This window comes from Ammospiza caudacuta, chromosome 2 (assembly GCF_027887145.1).
Source record: "Ammospiza caudacuta isolate bAmmCau1 chromosome 2, bAmmCau1.pri, whole genome shotgun sequence".
Classification (NCBI taxonomy): domain Eukaryota; kingdom Metazoa; phylum Chordata; class Aves; order Passeriformes; family Passerellidae; genus Ammospiza; species Ammospiza caudacuta.
The window spans coordinates 21,282,805-21,303,971 of record NC_080594.1 but is presented as its reverse complement, the minus strand read 5'-3'; positions in this window follow the sequence as shown (position 1 = coordinate 21,303,971).

Below are 21,167 nucleotides of genomic sequence, written 5' to 3'. Positions count from 1 at the left end.
TTGGCAGACCTCCTTGGAACGTCCAGAGCACGATGGGAGATGTTTTCTGTGCTGGCACAGTTTTTCCTAGCCAGACATAGTGGAAAAGCTTTCTGCTAAGATGAACACTACAAAAGACGCTAAAGACCAAGGTACGATGCTCTCCGGAGCTAAACTCCGTTCCCGGCCTCTTTCGGCAGAAGCCGCGCTAAGGCGAGCCCTGCGAGCGGCACAATCGTCTTTGCGCGAAGAAGCCGCTTCTTCGCCTCCGGGAGCCGGAGAGAGCGGCAGCTTCGGAAAGGCGCAGAAGGAAGCTGTACAACACTGGGATTGTGTGCGCAGCTTGCCAACTGATAGAAAACAGTACCTTACCACTCTCCTGACTTTTCCAATCACATGAACATTCGATTGGAAGCTGTTTTGGACAACTTTTCTTTGCTTCCTTCCAAACACTTGGCAGACCTCCGTGGAACGTCCAGAACACGATGGGAGCTGTTTTCTGTGCTGGCACAGTTTTTCCTCGCCAGACATAGTGGAAAAGCTTTCTGCTAAGATGTAGACTACAAAAGACGCTAAAGACCAAGGTACGATGCTCTCCGGAGCTAAACTCCGCTCCCGGGCGTCTTTCGGCAGAAGCCGCGCTAAGGAGAGCCCTGCGGGCGGCACAATCGTCTTTGCGCGAAGAAGCCGCTTCTTCGCCTCCGGGAGCCGGAGAGAGCGGCAGCTTCGGAAAGGCGCAGAAGGAAACTGTACAACACTGGGATTGTGTGCACAGCTTGCCAACTGACAGAAAACAGTACCTTACCACTCTCCTGACTTTTCCAATCACATGAACATTCCACTGGAAGCTGTTTTGGAGAACTTTTCTTTGCTTCCTTCCAAACACATGGCAGACCTCCGTGGAACGTCTAGAACACGATGGGAGATGTTTTCTGTGCTGGCACAGTTTTTCCTCGCCAGACATAGTGGAAAAGCTTTCTGCTAAGATGTAGACTACAAAAGATGCTAAAGACCAAGGTACGATGGCTCTCCGGAGCTAAGCGCCGCTCCCGGGCGTCTTTCGGCAGAAGCCGCGCTAAGGAGAGCCCTGCGAGCGGCACAATCGTCTTTGCGCGAAGAAGCCGCTTCTTCGCCTCCGGGAGCCGGAGAGAGCGGCAGCTTCGGAAAGGCGCAGAAGGAAGCTGTACAACACTGGGATTGTGTGCACAGCTTGCCAACTGATAGAAAACAGTACCTTCGCACTCTCCTGACTTTTCCAATCACATGAACATTCCACTGGAAGCTGTTTTGGACAACTTTTCTTTGCTTCCTTCCAAACACTTGGCAGACCTCCGTGGAACGTCTAGAACACGATGGGAGCTGTTTTCTGTGCTGGCACGGTTTTTCCTAGCCAGACATAGTGGAAAAGCTTTCTGCTAAGATGTAGACTACAAAAGACGCTAAAGACCAAGGTACGATGGCTCTCCGGAGCTAAGCGCCGCTCCCGGGCGTCTTTCGGCAGAAGCCGCGCTAAGGAGAGCCCTGCGAGCGGCACAATCGTCTTTGCGCGAAGAAGCTGCTTCTTCGCCTCCGGGAGCCGGAGAGAGCGGCAGCTTTGGAAAGGCGCAGAAGGTAGCTGTACAACACTGGGATTGTGTGCGCAGCTTGCCAACTGATAGGAAACAGTACCTTCGCACTCTCCTGACTTTTCCAATCACATGAACATTGCACTGGAAGCTGTTTTGGACAACTTTTCTTTGCTTCCTTCCAAACACTTGGCAGACCTCCGTGGAACGTCCAGAACACGATGGGAGATGTTTTCTGTGCTGGCACAGTTTTTCCTCGCCAGACATAGTGGAAAAGCTTTCTGCTAAGATGTAGACTACAAAAGACGCTAAAGACGAAGGTACGATGCTCTCCGGAGCTAAACGCCGCTCCCGGGCGTCTTTCGGCAGAAGCCGAGCTAAGGAGAGCCCTGCGAGCGCACAATCGTCTTTGCGCGAAGAAGCCGCTTCTTCGTCTCTGGGAGCCGGAGAGAGCGGCAGCTTCGGAAAGGCGCAGAAGGAAGCTGTACAACACTGGGATTGTGTGCGCAGCTTGCCAACTGACAGAAAACAGTACCTTAGCACTCTCCTGACTTTTCCAATCACATGAACATTCGATTGGAAGCTGTTTTGGACAACTTTTCTTTGCTTCCTTCCAAACACTTGGCAGACCTCCGTGGAACGTCCAGAACACGATGGGAGATGTTTTCTGTGCTGGCACAGTTTTTCCTAGCCAGACATAGTGGAAAAGCTTTCTGCTAAGATGTAGACTACAAAAGACGCTAAAGACCAAGGTACGATGGCTCTCCGGAGCTAAGCGCCGCTCCCGGGCGTCTTTCGGCAGAAGCCGCGCTAAGGAGAGCCCTGCGAGCGGCACAATCGTCTTTACGCGAAGAAGCCGCTTCTTCGCCTCCGGGAGCCGGAGAGAGCGGCAGCTTCGGAAAGGCGCAGAAGGAAGCTGTACAACACTGGGATTGTGTGCGCAGCTTGCCAACTGATAGAAAACAGTACCTTCGCACTCTCCTGACTTTTCCAATCACATGAACATTCGACTGGAAGCTGTTTTGGACAACTTTTCTTTGCTTCCTTCCAAACACTTGGCAGACCTCTGTGGAACGTCTAGAACACGATGGGAGCTGTTTTCTGTGCTGGCACGGTTTTTCCTCGCCAGACATAGTGGAAAAGCTTTCTGCTAAGATGTAGACTACAAAAGACGCTAAAGACCAAGGTACGATGGCTCTCCGGAGCTAAGCGCCGCTCCCGGGCGTCTTTCGGCAGAAGCCGCGCTAAGGAGAGCCCTGCGAGCGGCACAATCGTCTTTGCGCGAAGAAGCCGCTTCTTCGCCTCCGGGAGCCGGAGAGAGCGGCAACTTCGGAAAGGCGCAGAAGGAAACTGTACAACACTGGGATTGTGTGCGCAGCTTGCCAACTGATAGGAAACAGTACCTTCGCACTCTCCTGACGTTTCCAATCACATGAACATTGCACTGGAAGCTGTTTTGGACAACTTTTCTTTGCTTCCTTCCAAACACTTGGCAGACCTCCGTGGAACGTCCAGAACACGATGGGAGATGTTTTCTGTGCTGGCACAGTTTTTCCTCGCCAGACATAGTGGAAAAGCTTTCTGCTAAGATGTAGACTACAAAAGACGCTAAAGACCAAGGTACGATGCTCTCCGGAGCTAAACGCCGCTCCCGGGCGTCTTTCGGCAGAAGCCGAGCTAAGGAGAGCCCTGCGAGCGGCACAATCGTCTTTGCGCGAAGAAGCTGCTTCTTCGCCTCTGGGAGCCGGAGAGAGCGGCAGCTTCGGAAAGGCGCAGAAGGAAGCTGTACAACACTGGGATTGTGTGCGCAGCTTGCCAACTGATGGAAAACAGTACCTTAGCGCTCTGCTGACTTTTCCAGTCACATGATCATTCGATTGGAAGCTGTTTTGGACAACTTTTCTTTGCTTCCTTCCAAGCAATTGGCAGACCTCTGTGGAACGCCGAGAACACGATGGGAGCTGTTTTCTGTGCTGGCACAGTTTTTCCTAGCCAGACATAGTGGAAAAGCTTTCTGCTAAGATGTAGACTACAAAAGACGCTAAAGACCAAGGTACGATGGCTCTCCGGAGCTAAGCGCCGCTCCCGGGCGTCTTTCGGCAGAAGCCGCGCTAAGGAGAGCCCTGCGAGCGGCACAATCGTCTTTGCGCGAAGAAGCCGCTTCTTCGCCTCCGGGAGCCGGAGAGAGCGGCAGCTTCGGAAAGGCGCAGAAGGAAGCTGTACAACACTGGGATTGTGTGCACAGCTTGCCAACTGATAGAAAACAGTACCTTCGCACTCTCCTGACTTTTCCAATCACATGAACATTCCACTGGAAGCTGTTTTGGACAACTTTTCTTTGCTTCCTTCCAAACACTTGGCAGACCTCCGTGGAACGTCTAGAACACGATGGGAGCTGTTTTCTGTGCTGGCACGGTTTTTCCTAGCCAGACATAGTGGAAAAGCTTTCTGCTAAGATGTAGACTACAAAAGACGCTAAAGACCAAGGTACGATGGCTCTCCGGAGCTAAGCGCCGCTCCCGGGCGTCTTTCGGCAGAAGCCGCGCTAAGGAGAGCCCTGCGAGCGGCACAATCGTCTTTGCGCGAAGAAGCCGCTTCTTCGCCTCCGGGAGCCGGAGAGAGCGGCAGCTTTGGAAAGGCGCAGAAGGTAGCTGTACAACACTGGGATTGTGTGCGCAGCTTGCCAACTGATAGGAAACAGTACCTTCGCACTCTCCTGACTTTTCCAATCACATGAACATTGCACTGGAAGCTGTTTTGGACAACTTTTCTTTGCTTCCTTCCAAACACTTGGCAGACCTCCGTGGAACGTCCAGAACACGATGGGAGATGTTTTCTGTGCTGGCACAGTTTTTCCTCGCCAGACATAGTGGAAAAGCTTTCTGCTAAGATGTAGACTACAAAAGACGCTAAAGACGAAGGTACGATGCTCTCCGGAGCTAAACGCCGCTCCCGGGCGTCTTTCGGCAGAAGCCGAGCTAAGGAGAGCCCTGCGAGCGCACAATCGTCTTTGCGCGAAGAAGCCGCTTCTTCGTCTCTGGGAGCCGGAGAGAGCGGCAGCTTCGGAAAGGCGCAGAAGGAAGCTGTACAACACTGGGATTGTGTGCGCAGCTTGCCAACTGACAGAAAACAGTACCTTAGCACTCTCCTGACTTTTCCAATCACATGAACATTCGATTGGAAGCTGTTTTGGACAACTTTTCTTTGCTTCCTTCCAAACACTTGGCAGACCTCCGTGGAACGTCCAGAACACGATGGGAGATGTTTTCTGTGCTGGCACAGTTTTTCCTAGCCAGACATAGTGGAAAAGCTTTCTGCTAAGATGTAGACTACAAAAGACGCTAAAGACCAAGGTACGATGGCTCTCCGGAGCTAAGCGCCGCTCCCGGGCGTCTTTCGGCAGAAGCCGCGCTAAGGAGAGCCCTGCGAGCGGCACAATCGTCTTTACGCGAAGAAGCCGCTTCTTCGCCTCCGGGAGCCGGAGAGAGCGGCAGCTTCGGAAAGGCGCAGAAGGAAGCTGTACAACACTGGGATTGTGTGCGCAGCTTGCCAACTGATAGAAAACAGTACCTTCGCACTCTCCTGACTTTTCCAATCACATGAACATTCGACTGGAAGCTGTTTTGGACAACTTTTCTTTGCTTCCTTCCAAACACTTGGCAGACCTCTGTGGAACGTCTAGAACACGATGGGAGCTGTTTTCTGTGCTGGCACGGTTTTTCCTCGCCAGACATAGTGGAAAAGCTTTCTGCTAAGATGTAGACTACAAAAGACGCTAAAGACCAAGGTACGATGGCTCTCCGGAGCTAAGCGCCGCTCCCGGGCGTCTTTCGGCAGAAGCCGCGCTAAGGAGAGCCCTGCGAGCGGCACAATCGTCTTTGCGCGAAGAAGCCGCTTCTTCGCCTCCGGGAGCCGGAGAGAGCGGCAACTTCGGAAAGGCGCAGAAGGAAACTGTACAACACTGGGATTGTGTGCGCAGCTTGCCAACTGATAGGAAACAGTACCTTCGCACTCTCCTGACGTTTCCAATCACATGAACATTGCACTGGAAGCTGTTTTGGACAACTTTTCTTTGCTTCCTTCCAAACACTTGGCAGACCTCCGTGGAACGTCCAGAACACGATGGGAGATGTTTTCTGTGCTGGCACAGTTTTTCCTCGCCAGACATAGTGGAAAAGCTTTCTGCTAAGATGTAGACTACAAAAGATGCTAAAGACCAAGGTACGATGCTCTCCGGAGCTAAACGCCGCTCCCGGGCGTCTTTCGGCAGAAGCCGAGCTAAGGAGAGCCCTGCGAGCGGCACAATCGTCTTTGCGCGAAGAAGCTGCTTCTTCGCCTCTGGGAGCCGGAGAGAGCGGCAGCTTCGGAAAGGCGCAGAAGGAAGCTGTACAACACTGGGATTGTGTGCGCAGCTTGCCAACTGATGGAAAACAGTACCTTAGCGCTCTGCTGACTTTTCCAGTCACATGATCATTCGATTGGAAGCTGTTTTGGACAACTTTTCTTTGCTTCCTTCCAAGCAATTGGCAGACCTCTGTGGAACGCCGAGAACACGATGGGAGCTGTTTTCTGTGCTGGCACAGTTTTTCCTAGCCAGACATAGTGGAAAAGCTTTCTGCTAAGATGTAGACTACAAAAGACGCTAAAGACCAAGGTACGATGGCTCTCCGGAGCTAAGCGCCGCTCCCGGGCGTCTTTCGGCAGAAGCCGCGCTAAGGAGAGCCCTGCGAGCGGCAAAATCGTCTTTGCGCGAAGAAGCCGCTTCTTCGCCTCCGGGAGCCGGAGAGAGCGGCAGCTTCGGAAAGGCGCAGAAGGAAGCTGTACAACACTGGGATTGTGTGCACAGCTTGCCAACTGACAGAAAACAGTACCTTACCACTCTCCTGACTTTTCCAATCACATGAACATTCCACTGGAAGCTGTTTTGGACAACTTTTCTTTGCTTCCTTCCAAACACTTGGCAGACCTCCGTGGAACGTTTAGAACACGATGGGAGCTGTTTTCTGTGCTGGCACAGTTTTTCCTCGCCAGACATAGTGGAAAAGCTTTCTGCTAAGATGTAGACTACAAAAGACGCTAAAGACCAAGGTACGATGCTCTCCGGAGCTAAGCGCCGCTCCCGGGCGTCTTTCGGCAGAAGCCGCGCTAAGGAGAGCCCTGCGAGCGGCACAATCGTCTTTGCGCGTAGAAGCCGCTTCTTCGCCTCTGGGAGCTGGAGAGAGCGGCAGCTTCGGAAAGGCGCAGAAGGAAGCTGTACAACACTGGGATTGCGTGCGCAGCTTGCCAACTGATAGAAAACAGTACCTTCGCACTCTCCTGACTTTTCCAATCACATGAACATTCGACTGGAAGCTGTTTTGGACAACTTTTCTTTGCTTCCTTCCAAACACTTGGCAGACCTCCGTGGAACGTCTAGAACACGATGGGAGCTGTTTTCTGTGCTGGCACAGTTTTTCCTCGCCAAACATAGTGGAAAAGCTTTCTGCTAATATGTAGACTACAAAAGACACTAAAGACCAAGGTACGATGGCTCTCCGGAGCTAAGCGCCGCTCCCGGGCGTCTTTCGGCAGAAGCCGCGCTAAGGAGAGCCCTGCGAGCGGCACAATCGTCTTTGCGCGAAGAAGCCGCTTCTCCGCCTCCGGGAGCAGGAGAGAGCGGCAGCTTCGGAAAGGCGCAGAAGGAAGCTGTACAACACTGGGATTGTGTGCGCAGCTTGCCAACTGATAGAAAACAGTACCTTAGCACTCTCCTGACTTTTCCAATCACACGAACATTCGATTTGAATCTGTTTTGGACAACTTTTCTTTGCTTCCTTCCAAACACTTGGCAGACCTCCGTGGAACGTCCAGAACACGATGGGAGCTGTTTTCTGTGCTGGCACAGTTTTTCCTAGCCAGACATAGTGGAAAAGCTTTCTGCTAAAATGAACACTACAAAAGACGCTAAAGACCAAGGTACGATGCTCTCCGGAGCTAAACTCCGCTCCCGGGCGTCTTTCGGCAGAAGCCGCGCTAAGGAGAGCCCTGCGAGCGGCATAATCGTCTTTGCGCGAAGAAACCGCTTCTTCGCCTCCAGGAGCCGGAGAGAGCGGCAGCTTCGGAAAGGCGCAGAAGGAAGCTGTTCAACACTGGGATTGTGTGCGCAGCTTGCCAACTGATGGAAAACAGTACCTTAGCGCTCTGCTGACTTTTCCAGTCACATGATCATTCGATTGGAAGCTGTTTTGGACAACTTTTCTTTGCTTCCTTCCAAACACTTGGCAGACCTCTGTGGAACGTCGAGAACACGATGGGAGCTGTTTTCTGTGCTGGCACAGTTTTTCCTCGCCAGACATAGTGGAAAAGCTTTCTGCTAAGATGTAGACTACAAAAGACGCTAAAGACCAAGGTACGATGGCTCTCCGGAGCTAAGCGCCGCTCCCGGGCGTCTTTCGGCAGAAGCCGCGCTAAGGAGAGCCCTGCGCGCGGCAAAATCGTCTTTGCGCGAAGAAGCCGCTTCTTCGCCTCCGGGAGCCGGAGAGAGCGGCAGCTTCGGAAAGGCGCAGAAGGAAGCTGTACAACACTGGGATTGTGTGCACAGCTTGCCAACTGACAGAAAACAGTACCTTACCACTCTCCTGACTTTTCCAATCACATGAACATTCGACTGGAAGCTGTTTTGGACAACTTTTCTTTGCTTCCTTCCAAACACTTGGCAGACCTCCGTGGAACGCCCAGAACACGATGGGAGCTGTTTTCTGTGCTGGCACAGTTTTTCCTCGCCAGACATAGTGGAAAAGCTTTCTGCTAAGATGTAGACTACAAAAGACGCTAAAGACCAAGGTACGATGCTCTCCGGAGCTAAGCGCCGCTCCCGGGCGTCTTTCGGCAGAAGCCGCGCTAAGGAGAGCCCTGCGAGCGGCACAATCGTCTTTGTGCGAAGAAGCCGCTTCTTCGCCTCCGGGAGCTGGAGAGAGCGGCAGCTTCGGAAAGGCGCAGAAGGAAGCTGTACAACACTGGGATTGCGTGCGCAGCTTGCCAACTGATAGAAAACAGTACCTTCGCACTCTCCTGACTTTTCCAATCACATGAACATTCCACTGGAAGCTGTTTTGGACAACTTTTCTTTGCTTCCTTCAAAACACTTGGCAGACCTCCGTGGAACGTCTAGAACACGATGGGAGCTGTTTTCTGTGCTGGCACAGTTTTTCCTCGCCAGACATAGTGGAAAAGCTTTCTGCTAATATGTAGACTACAAAAGACACTAAAGACCAAGGTACGATGGCTCTCCGGAGCTAAGCGCCGCTCCCGGGCGTCTTTCGGCAGAAGCCGCGCTAAGGAGAGCCCTGCGAGCGGCACAATCGTCTTTGCGCGAAGAAGCCGCTTCTCCGCCTCCGGGAGCAGGAGAGAGCGGCAGCTTCGGAAAGGCGCAGAAGGAAGCTGTACAACACTGGGATTGTGTGCGCAGCTTGCCAACTGATAGAAAACAGTACCTTAGCACTCTCCTGACTTTTCCAATCACACGAACATTCGATTTGAAGCTGTTTTGGACAACTTTTCTTTGCTTCCTTCCAAACACTTGGCAGACCTCCGTGGAACGTCCAGAACACGATGGGAGATGTTTTCTGTGCTGGCACAGTTTTTCCTCGCCAGACATAGTGGAAAAGCTTTCTGCTAAGATGAAGACTACAAAAGACGCTAAAGACCAAGGTACGATGCTCTCCGGAGCTAAACTCCGCTCCCGGGCGTCTTTCGGCAGAAGCCGCGCTAAGGCGAGCCCTGCGAGCGGCACAATCGTCTTTGCGCGAAGAAGCCGCTTCTTCGCCTCCGGGAGCCAGAGAGAGCGGCAGCTTCGGAAAGGTGCAGAAGGAAGCTGTACAACACTGGGATTGTGTGCGCAGCTTGCCAACTGATAGAAAACAGTACCTTAACACTCTCCTGACTTTTCCAATCACATGAACATTCGATTGGAAGCTGTTTTGGACAACTTTTCTTTGCTTCCTTCCAAACACTTGGCAGATATCCGTGGAACGTCCAGAACACGATGGGAGCTGTTTTCTGTGCTGGCACAGTTTTTCCTCGCCAGACATAGTGGAAAAGCTTTCTGCTAAGATGTAGACTACAAAAGACGCTAAAGACCAAGGTACGATGCTCTCCGGAGCTAAACTCCGCTCCGGGGCGTCTTTCGGCAGAAGCCGCGCTAAGGAGAGCCCTGCGAGCGGCACAATCGTCTTTGCGCGAAGAAGCCGCTTCTTCGCCTCCGGGAGCCGGAGAGAGCGGCAGCTTCGGAAAGGCGCAGAAGGAAGCTGTACAACACAGGGATTGTGTGCGCAGCTTGCCAACTGATAGAAAACAGTACCTTCGCACTCTCCTGACTTTTCCAATCACATGAACATTCGACTGGAAGCTGTTTTGGACAACTTTTCTTTGCTTCCTTCCAAACACTTGGCAGACCTCCGTGGAACGTCTAGAACACGATGGGATCTGTTTTCTGTGCTGGCACGGTTTTTCCTCGCCAGAAATAGTGGAAAAGCTTTCTGCTAAGATGTAGACTACAAAAGACACTAAAGACCAAGGTACGATGGCTCTCCGGAGCTAAGCGCCGCTCCCGGGCGTATTTCGGCAGAAGCCGCGCTAAGGAGAGCCCTGCGAGTGGCACAATCGTCTTTGCGCGAAGAAGCCGCTTCTTCGCCTCCGGGAGCCGGAGAGAGCGGCAGCTTTGGAAAGGCGCAGAAGGTAGCTGTACAACACTGGGATTGTGTGCGCAGCTTGCCAACTGATAGGAAACAGTACCTTCGCACTCTCCTGACGTTTCCAATCACATGAACATTGCACTGGAAGCTGTTTTGGACAACTTTTCTTTGCTTCCTTCCAAACACTTGGCAGACCTCCGTGGAACGTTTAGAACACGATGGGAGCTGTTTTCTGTGCTGGCACAGTTTTTCCTCGCCAGACATAGTGGAAAAGCTTTCTGCTAAGATGTAGACTACAAAAGACGCTAAAGACCAAGGTACGATGGCTCTCCGGAGCTAAGCGCCGCTCCCGGGCGTCTTTCGGCAGAAGCCGCGCTAAGGAGAGCCCTGCGAGCGGCAAAATCGTCTTTGCGCGAAGAAGCCGCTTCTTCGCCTCCGGGAGCCGGAGAGAGCGGCAGCTTCGGAAAGGCGCAGAAGGAAGCTGTACAACACTGGGATTGTGTGCACAGCTTGCCAACTGACAGAAAACAGTACCTTAGCACTCTCCTGAATTTTCCAATCACAGGAACATTCGACTGGAAGCTGTTTTGGACAACTTTTCTTTGCTTCCTTCCAAACACTTGGCAGACCTCCGTGGAACGTCTAGAACACGATGGGAGCTGTTTTCTGTGAGGGCACAGTTTTTCCTCACCAGACATAGTCGAAAAGCTTTCTGCTAAGATGTAGACTACAAAAGACGCTAAAGACCAAGGTACGATGCTCTCCGGAGCTAAACTCCGCTCCCGGGCATCTTTCGGCAGAAGCCGCGCTAAGGAGAGCCCTGCGAGCGGCACAATCGTCTTTGCGCGAAGAAGCCGCTTCTTCGTCTCTGGGAGCCGGAGAGAGCGGCAGCTTCGGAAAGGCGCAGAAGGAAACTGTACAACACTGGGATTGTGTGCACAGCTTGCCAACTGACAGAAAACAGTACCTTAGCACTCTCCTGACTTTTCCAATCACATGAACATTGCACTGGAAGCTGTTTTGGACAACTTTTCTTTGCTTCCTTCCAAACACTTGGCGGACCTCCGTGGAACGTCTAGAACACGATGGGAGATGTTTTCTGTGCTGGCACAGTTTTTCCTCGCCAGACATAGTGGAAAAGCATTCTGCTAAGATGTAGACTACAAAAGACGCTAAAGACCAAGGTACGATGGCTCTCCGGATCTAAGCGCCGCTCCCGGGCGTCTTTAGGCAGAAGCCGCGCTAAGGAGAGCCCTGCGAGCGGCACAATCGTCTTTGCGCGAAGAAGCCGCTTCTTCGCCTCCGGGAGCAGGAGAGAGCGGCAGCTTCGGAAAGGCGCAGAAGGAAGCTGTACAACACTGGGATTGTGTGCGCAGCTTGCCAACTGATAGAAAACAGTACCTTACCACTCTCCTCACTTTTCCAGTCACATGAACATTCGATTGGAAGCTGTTTTGGACAACTTTTCTTTGCTTCCTTCCAAACATTTGGCAGACCTCCGTGGAACGTCTAGAACACGATGGGAGCTGTTTTCTGTGCTGGCACAGTTTTTCCTCGCCAGACATAGTGGAAAAGCTTTCTGCTAAGATGTAGACTACAAAAGACACTAAAGACCAAGGTACGATGCTCTCCGGAGATAAGAGCCGCTCCGGGGCGTCTTTCGGCAGAAGCCGCGCTAAGGAGAGCCCTGCGAGCGGCACAATCGTCTTTGCGCGAAGAAGCCGCTTCTTCGCCTCCGGGAGCCGGAGAGAGCGGCAGCTTCGGAAAGGCGCAGAAGGAAGCTGTACAACACTGGGACTGCGTGCGCAGCTTGCCAACTGACAGAAAACAGTACCTTAGCGCTCTCCTGACTTTTCCAATCACATGAACTGTCGACTGGAAGCTGTTTTGGACAACTTTTCTTTGCTTCCTTCCAAACACTTGGCAGACCTCCGTGGAACGTCTAGAACACGATGGGAGATGTTTTCTGTGCTGGCACAGTTTTTCCTCGCCAGACATAGTGGAAAAGCTTTCTGCTAAGATGTAGACTACAAAAGACGCTAAAGACCAAGGTACGATGCTCTCCGGAGCTAAGCGCCGCTCCCGGGCGTCTTTCGGCAGAAGCCGCGGTAAGGCGAGCCCTGCGAGCGGCACAATCATCTTTGCGCGAAGAAGCCGCTTCTTCGCCTCCGGGAGCCGGAGAGAGCGGCAGCTTCGGAAAGGCGCAGAAGGAAGCTGTACAACACTGGGATTGTGTGCGCAGCTTCCCAACTGACAGAAAACAGTACCTTAGCACTCTCCTGACTTTTCCAATCTCATGAACATTCCACTGGAAGCTGTTTTGGACAACTTTTCTTTGCTTCCTTGCAAACACTTGGCAGACCTCCGTGGAACGTCTAGAACACGATGGGAGCTGTTTTCTGTGCTGGCACAGTTTTTCCTCGCCAGACATAGTCGAAAAGCTTTCTGCTAAGATGTAGACTACAAAAGACACTAAAGACCAAGGTACGATGGCTCTCCGGAGCTAAGCGCCGCTCCCGGGCGTCTTTCGGCAGAAGCCGCGCTAAGGAGAGCCCTGCGAGCGGCACAATCGTCTTTGCTCGAAGAAGCCGCTTCTTTGCCTCCGGGAGCCGGAGAGTGCGACAGCTTCGGAAAGGCGCAGAAGGCAGCTGTACAACACTGGGATTGCGTGCGCAGCTTGCCAACTGATAGAAAACTGTACCTTACCACTCTCCTGACTTTTCCAATCTCATGAACAGTCGACTGGAAGCTGTTTTGGACAACTTTTCTTTGCTTCCTTCCAAACACTTGGCAGACCTCCGTGGAACGTCTAGAACACGATGGGAGCTGTTTTCTGTGCTGGCACAGTTTTTCCTCGCCAGACATAGTGGAAAAGCTTTCTGCTAAGATGTAGACTACAAAAGACGCTAAAGACCAAGGTACGATCACTCCCCGGAGCGAAGAGCCACTCCCGGGCGTCTTTCGGCAGAAGCCGCGCTAAGGAGAGCCCTGCGAGCGGCACAATCGTCTTTGCGCGAAGAAGCCGCTTCTTCGCCTCCGGGAGCCGGAGAGAGCGGCAGCTTCGGAAAGGCGCAGAAGGAAGCTGTACAGCACTGCGATTCTGTGCGCAGCTTGCCAACTGATAGAAAACATTACCTTAGCGCTTTCCTGACTTTTCCAATCACATGAACAGTCGACTGGAAGCTGTTTTGGACAACTTTTCTTTGCTTCCTTCCAAACACTTGGCAGACCTCCGTGGAACGTCTAGAACACGATGGGAGCTGTTTTCTGTGCTGGCACAGTTTTTCCTCGCCAGACATAGTGGAAAAGCTTTCTGCTAAGATGTAGACTACAAAAGACGCTAAAGACCAAGGTACGATGCCCTCCGGAGCTAAGCGCCGCTCCCGGGCGTCTTTCGGCAGAAGCCGCGCTAAGGAGAGCCCTGCGAGCGGCACAATCGTCTTTGCGCGAAGAAGCCGCTTCTTCGCCTCCGGGAGCCGGAGAGAGCGGCAGCTTCGGAAAGGCGCAGAAGGAAGCTGTACAACACTGCGATTGTGTGCACGGCTTGCCAACTGACAGAAAACGGTACCTTACCACTCTCCTGACTTTTCCAATCACATGAACATTCGATTGGAAGCTGTTTTGGACAACTTTTCTTTGCTTCCTTCCAAACACTTGGCAGACCTCCGTGGAACGTCTAGAACACGATGGGATCTGTTTTCTGTGCTGGCACAGTTTTTCCTCGCCAGACATAGTGGAAAAGCTTTCTGCTAAGATGTAGACGACAAGAGAGGCTAAGGACTGGCTGAAAGCATATGACTCCCATCTTCAAAAAAGGCAATGAGGAGGACTCGGAAAAGTACAAACCTGCCAGCTTCTTTTTTATCCCCAGGAAGTTGACGAAGCAGCTCTTCCTAGATAACCATGCCGGGCACATGATAGTCGACAAAATAATGTCGTTAGCATGGTTTTCCAGGGGAATTTCATGCTGAACATCTGTTTAAACTCCTCTGATGAATCAACTTGACTGGTAGATGAAGGGAATATTGTCTGCCTGGGCTTCAGGGAGGTTTTTGACATATGTCTACATGGCAGCACACATACATACCGGAAGCAATAGTGCAAAGGGGAGGGAACCAGTGTCTTTTCAGTGATGCTGAGTGAAAAGACAAGAGGCAGTGGGCACACACTGAAATACAGGAGATTGCCTTTGAACATCAGCAAATGATTCTTTACTGTGAGGCTGACTGAACCACGGCACAGACTGCCCAGAAAGATTGTGGAGCCAGGATCTTTGAAGACATTCAAAGTACACCCAGATAGAATCTTGGGCAAGAGGCTCTAGGTATCCTGGTTTAAGCAGGGCGGTTGGGCCTGGTTAGCCCCACCAACCCCTTCCACTCTCATTCATTCTGTGCTAGTGAATTCTCTTCGAGATGCATTTCAAGCACTGGCATGACAAAGTTCTGTGCCGACAGAGAACCAAATGGACATGGGATCTAAGTTCCTAAAGCGGTGTTCAAGAAGAATGTAAAACTCTGGGGCAAGTGTCTCTTCCCTAACTGAATCCCTTTCATGGGAAAATTCCCAGCTCTAGAAAGATCTTCTGATACGCATGCTTAAGACTGACACTGGCTGAGCAAATTTCTCCCTATGTGTATCTAAGACCAGTTAGGATCTTCACCCAAAGTGCTGTCAACATAGTCACAGAATGTCTGTTGTTAAGAAGTGACAACTATTGGTCCACCAAATGGATGAATGGATGGGAATTTTCTACTTGGGTTAAAAACAAAAAGAAAGAGTTGGTCTTTATTTATCAATTGCATTGCAATATTGATAAGGGAAGAAAAAGACCTAAGTCCTTGACTTTCTTAACTCGAGGAAAGATTTTAAAAATTCCTGGTAAAAATGTATGATCACAATCAGACTATTGAAACCATTTTAGTTGGGAGAAAAGTTCCAAAATTGTCTAGATAGTGGCAAAGAAGCCAAGAAAATAGGAAAGAAACAAAAAGAGAGCAAAAGAGTCAGCTTCAGTGGACAAGCTCGTTCTAGAAGTAGTCTGCTGGGAAAAGGAAGCCCCAGTTGAATTTCCAAGGTATTCCTGCGCTTGATTCAGTAACTGGTCAATGTAAAAACCAATCCTTTTGTACAACTTCTCCCAGCAACAGAAACTCCAACAGGTTGACACTACCATCATGCCTGTTCCAGACGTATTTCCAAGAGAAATGATGATTTTCTTGAAAACCTACTTGCATAAAAGTTGCAAGATGGTGGAGGGATTCCCACATCCTCCTTCCTCCATCTGGCTTGAAAGTCGATTTGATAAAATATGCAACAAAGCACATGATTTATAAGGTAGAGTCAAATGGATGATTTGGGAATTGATCTCTTGTTGATAGTAAACTTCATATCCACTCTGTGTGACCTTTCTAAAACAAAATGTGGAGCTGAGGCATGAATCTGCCATAACAATTGTTAAGCAAACATACACAGTCCCCTTCACATGTCCCCCCTTCCACACACACCTAGGCACACACAGAGATCAGCATAGCAGATCATGAACACCTTGGAAAAGACTGAAATGCTAAATGCCTCTCTTGATGGGCAAAAGAGCTGGTGCAGTAATTCAAATGCCTGGTACAGAAATTCTGTTTCATATTTAGCTCCTATTTAAAACACAGCTTTTCATTTCATTCTATTTACAGAATATTTTCATTTCATTTGTTTCTTTAAAATTACTTAGTTCTCACCTGTTGTACGTCTAGGAATATTTTCTTTGAAAAATGGAAAAAAATAGATGATATCTTTTCAGCAGAAAACATTGGTTGATACAATTTTAAACCATCATGAAGAATTGTTCTGTCCCTCTCGAAGGTGGAAGAAGCATTTGGATCACAGATCATCTACAATGAAATACTTGACATGTTTAAGATGCTTTCAATCAATTTTGATCGTCAATTGCTTCTTCGTTGTAAACAGTAATTTTTCAGTGAAGGGAAAGTGTGTGTGGTGTATCTACATGATGTTCAAACCCAGTTCCTACTAATGGCCAGGCTGAACTCCAGTAAATAATGTCCTGAATGATATTTTGCCGCCTTCTTTGGCACTTCATGAAATCTTACCATGATGAAGTGCTGAAACACAGAGATTTTCTCTTAGAGAGTGTCTCATCTTGTAACCCATCCCATGGATTTTATGCTGTAATTCTTATCTCTTTTAAAATTTGCAATCTTCTGTACAGTTTTCATGAACCTTTCTGTTACAGTAGTGAAAATCACAGATAAATGTCATTTTGTACAACTTTGAATTTACCCCAAGAGCTGAGAGAAAACTTGCTCCTATACTTCAATCAATCCCAGTTTCTTCTATAGTCCAACTTTGTTTCTCTACCATCAAGCTTCTCCTTTGTTGCTGCTCCAAGCCCCGTCCAAGCTGACCTTGAATACTTGCAGGGATGGGACACCCACAACTTCTCTGGGCAACCTGTTCCAGTGTTCCAGCACTCCCACAGTAAAAAAGGCCTTCCTTTCATCTAATACATGTAGGAAATCATAAATGTAGGCATAGAAACTTGGAATGCAAATTTGAAATTCTTTTGATTTGAAGCACATTTTATATGAATACTGACTTACAGATGACTAAAAGATCTGGATGGGCATTTGAGCTGACAAGTTTTGAAAAAGCACACGGAAATTAAAATTGAAACCAGTACAATTAAAAACTTCTTGCCATTTTCTTGTTCCTCTCCTATTCAAAATTGCATATGTCAGATATCAGTGCTAGATGCAAACCTCTCAGATGCTCTCAGAGAAAAAGCTTTTCTTTCAGACTAAGTTGCGGTTGACGTAGAACACTAGTAGTAGTGAAAAAGTTTTTCTGGGCATTGGGGCAGCACCTTCTCCTTCAATTTGTGTGCAGAATGCATTTTATCCAAACTGGAAAATTGATCCCAGCTCTGTTCTATTCATCATTCTTACTGCATCAGGCCTGAAGATTCTGTGAAAAGTAGCCTGTGGACCTTGAAGATAGCACATGTGAAACAGATGAGAGGTGATGGAGAAGTTGAGGGAGAGAAGAAAGAGCATATGGCCCAGTACGGAGACCAGAAAGTATTTCTTCACGTGATCATGGCAGATTGCAGGAGCCACTTGGTACTATCAAACCAGCCCGACTTGGCACTGGTGCCACCTTGGGTCTGGGAACCATCCTGCGTATCGTGGATTTTCAGGAGCCAGCAGGCCACTCTCGGCCACAGGCCCCCGAACACAAACCTCGGCCCTTTTCCCAGGCAAACCAAACTCACCTGCCCCGCTTCGGGGTGGCAGATTGCAGGAGCCACTTGGTACTATCAAACCAGCCCGACTTGGCACTGGTGCCACCCTTGGTCTGGGAACCATCCTGCATATCAAAGAATTACAGGAGCCAGCCTGAACAATTGTTTAGCACCCTTTAAAGGTGGTGTTTGACAAACCGGGCTGAAGCAGATCTTCAAAATATCCAGGAGATCAAAATCCATTGAAGCAAATTGTCCTGGCCAGTCACCTTGCTGCTGCTGCTAATTCACCCTCCATACCAGCTGATCAGGCCTAACAATGCTGCTGCAAAAATATTGTGAAAAAGGTAGGCACACTTTCACAGATGCAGGGAAAATCCCCTTGGATGATGATTCCAAGGCAGAACTTGATGGAGCAAGTTATGCAACCTTGTCTACTGGCAATATCTAAGTTGGTGAGTTCACCATCTGTCAGCATCACTTTAGAAATAAATGTTTGGTCCACAAAACCAATATTTCATATGTCCTGTCTACCTGCTTCATTTCAACCAATGAATAGGCTACATTCCATCAGCAAAGGGTTTATGATTTATTTCTTTCAACTGTGAAAATTCTTTTTTTTTTTCTAAATCAGACACTGTCTATTCATAAGATTCAGATGCCCATGGTAGGGGTGTAATTAAATTCACATGTTAAAAATATCCTTCTTGTTATCCTTTCTTTTAATTACCCACACGTAACATCAGTCTGAGAGCTGAAGAAAACCCCTTCATTTGCTCTTTGCCAAGTATCATCTACGTGATACAAATTCTGCTTGAGAAATCACACCCATTCATTGCCATGTAAACAACCTTTTCTTCATCATTAGGTATTTTGGTGAAGTGAATGATTAGAACATAAGCAAGGGCATTTGTTCAAGATGCTCCAGAAAGAGCTGTGGCCTGTTCTCTTCTTTGCTGCCTATGTTAGCGCTGAGCTGCAAAAAATGAAAGACTACTAGGAAAAGTGTTACTTTTAGTCTAAATTCGTAAATGATGTTTGAAATACCCTGTTAAATGAAAAGGTGCTCTTTTAAATGATGGCATCTTAAGGGAAAAAGTCAGCTTTAAAGAGGTTTTGAGACAGTTGCTTCTGGAAAAAAAAAATAAAAAAAAATTGGAGGCATCTAAGGTCTTTAGCCATCCCATCTTGAAGATTGGTTCAAAACACAGTTCCTTCATACAGGAAGAAGAGAGGACCATAGATGGCAACCCATTTGAAAATGGAGTTCTATTTCTTTCCGGTTGGGATTACCGGACACCATTTCTTGTGAAGTCGAGGGACTGCAGTTAGCTCTCCACTAATTTCCTTCCCTGAAATTCATCTGCATTTGCTCCTTTGTCTGGAGTCCCCATTTATTAGTATGCATAGATGGTATACTCCATCGATGCATGAATAACAGAGGGGATAATGTGCCTTTTGCTGCTATCTTCTTTTGCTGCTCCATTTTGCTTGCTTTGTTCTTGCTTTCTGTCAAAGAAATGCTAGCAAAAGCCCTCCTCAAGTCTTGCTGTGAAGACAGACTGCCAGAAAGGTAGAGAAACTTCAGACATTTCCAAGACCCATGTAGCACGTGTCTTGGTCAATTTCTAGGCAGATCCTTTCTTCCAGCAGGACTTTTTTGCACCGTTAGCGAACACTGAACTGAATCCAATACAAAAGCAGTGGCTAGAGGAACCGTTCTCTTTTCATTTGAATGGTGATAAAAATGCCTATCAAATAAAAGAAAGCATTTTAGAGCAGCAGGAAGATTTTCTATGCAGCTAGCAAATCATAACAAGGTGCCTATTCACCAGTTGGGTTCCTTTCGGAATTTACAAGAATTGCCGACAGAAAACACAGCTTAGTAAACTACCAATCTAAATCACAATATCTAGAAAGGTGACATGAAAAAGAGCAAGAGGAAGAAAACCAAAAAGAAAACCAAAGGAAGCCAGAAATAAGGCACAGCCTCTCCTCCTTTTCTGCTTCCTACAGTACCTTAGAAGTACCTTCAAGTTTCCTAACAGTCACATCAGTAGAAAACTGTGCCAAGAACAATTGTGGAAAACTGTGGAAAACCCTTCTATCACAAGAGAAACATAGGGTTTGCTTTCACGACCATTAAATCTGCATGCAATGCGTACGGTAAGGGTATGTTTTGTATATTCAAGAACAATTGAAAACTATTTCTGAATTGAAGGGACTGCTTTTTGTTTGTTATGAATGACTTGGCTAAATATGGCGCATGTTAAAATACTGCAGACGTGTGGTTCATTTTAGAGATGCCAACTGCAAAGGAGGGAAGCATTTTGTGTGCTTAAGAAAGTCAAGTATTGGAGAGTGCTTTTGTTACTTCTTTAGAAGGTTAGAATATGCCGAAAAGATGCTAGCTGGGGACTTGCAATTAATGAATTATTTGCTGTAAGTAGGTCAAATGACATTAGCTTTCAAAAAGGAAAAGTAGTTTTCTTCCACGTGCCAATTCTAAAGTAGATTAATAAGCCTTAAGCAGAAGATGGATATGAAGAGGGATATGACATCAAAGGTTAAGCAGCACTGCTGACAGCAAAAGGCTTACCTGCTGCAGATACAGGAGACAAAATACTATTTCGACACAAACATTGCTATTCAGACGACAGTAAAATTCTGAGTGACAGCAAATTTTACTCAGTCATGACAGTAAAATTTGCTCACATCAAAATGTGCTTAATCAATTCTTAGTGTAAGCTAAGCACCTTAAGCAAAGGGTAGTTCAAGCATAACTGGTATTTGATGGCAAAAAAGGCAACTTGGTCTGCGTTTCTCACGTCTACTCCATTAAAAAGCTTACTCTGTCTCAGATTCCTTTGGAGGGATACCAACACAAGCCGCGAAACTGCACGAAAATGATGATTGAAAGAAAGCTAGATTAGAAAAATGGAATAATGGTTCATGTTCTTTTCCTTCCAACTGCTTTGTTTGCCCTTTTAAATTTTTGAAGTCCTTTCTGGTGTCACCATGGTTGCACTGCAGCAAGTGTTGGGCTGTAAGCTGTCCATATTGCCAGCTTCTGGACTGCCTTCAGAAAACTTCCCACTGGTTTTGTCTAGAAATCACAAGCAGTAGAGATGACAAAGACTGCAGAAACCTTCTCATCTCCTTCTAGAGCAAGACCATGTCTTTCACCCGCTCTTAACTAGACAACTTGCATCAGTCATGAGGGAGTCTCATGTTCAAGAGCTAAGCAGTGACAGCTGTAAATGACAAAAAGCAGACTGAAATTCTCTTGGGACTCCAGCAGAGAGCAATGAAGGAGGTTGAATTCACCTTCTTGGGAAGTTCTAAAATGCACCTTAACTTGAGCACAGGAGCTAAGCCATCGTAACCTTTGTTGAGTATGTCTGCGTAGACAGAGTTTCCATCACTGCAGAAGCAATGTTATTTAAGCCACGTTATCATCTCTAGCTGCTAAGCTGCACTTCTTGCAAAGTATCTGCACCGTATTTTACAGGGTGGGCTTTTATGTGTAATCCCTGAGTAACATTGCAAAGAGAAGTACTTGGGGTGTGGGGTGGGGGGGGAACCGCAACTCTTAGGTTTTTCAAATCATGGTTCCATTTGAAAGTCAAAAAAGATGTCAAACCTTTCTTTCCTAGACCTATTACCAGCACAAACTGTACCAGAATTTATGACCCG